Here is a 1,053-nt window from a genome sequence, read left to right on the forward strand (position 1 = left end):
CCGAATTTCTCCATGTTTAATCTCTCACTCCATGTTCTTCAGGAAGAATCCATCCAGTTAATTACTGATGGTTTGATATTGTAGGTTCCCCAATATTTACATTTGCATATAACTCAAGGCACAGAAGAAAGATAAGAACAATTTTAAGAGGTTTTTTCTAGTGTATGATTATGTATCAGTTCTGAGGAAGGGCAGCCAGAATCTGCCTAAGAATCAAGAATTATAATACTTTATTTTGTTTCTTTGGACACTTTATCTAGAATGATCCTTCAGAAAAGGACCTGCAGAGTCTAGAGTCCGGGAAAGTGAGGAAAGCCTTTGAAGACAGAATAGCTGCATCATTGGCCCCAAACATCCCAACAATCGTGAGGCTAGTCCAGGAGAAAAACGGTTTCATGTTGTTCCGTATAATGTACCCAGAAGTCAGAGCTTTATAGAGGAGACTAACACGAACAACAGCAGCATGGTTATATAATTTCAACACATTGATTCATCTTCATAAGAGCTATAGAGCTGAGAGAGAGGAGATTCTTTCCAATAGAGGAAGTAAGGTCTGAGCTACTTTAAGACCAATGTATCTATAAATCTGCATTACTGCATGGGTCAGCTGCACAGACAATTCAATTCATCTTAAGGTAATTAGGAAAGTTTTTAGACCATCTTGCTTTTACATTGTGATCACACCTTAGTTAGCTTTACCAAGTTAAACTCTGAAGAAGCAGAGCTACTTTGATCATTCAGGAGCCTGGAACAGCATTGCCTGCCTGTTCCATAATGGCCCCCACGACCAAAGAGACAGCCTTGAGGCAATCTATTCCCTTTCTGCTTAAAAACTGATTTAACTAAATGTCCATCAGTAAAAGAATGCATAAAGAAACTATTATATATACACTCAATGGAATACTATGCATCCCTGAAAAACAGCAATGAATCTGTGAAATACCACATGACATGGATGGACCTGGAAATCATTGTGCTGGGTGAAGTTACCTAATCACTGAAGAGTAAGTGGGGTGAAGGGACCAGATGATGCCCAGACAGAATAGTGTCTAG

Source organism: Echinops telfairi, unplaced genomic scaffold (genome assembly GCF_000313985.2).
Source record: "Echinops telfairi isolate 266 unplaced genomic scaffold, ASM31398v2 ScPeMD7_11;HRSCAF=52, whole genome shotgun sequence".
NCBI classification, from domain to species: Eukaryota; Metazoa; Chordata; class Mammalia; order Afrosoricida; family Tenrecidae; genus Echinops; species Echinops telfairi.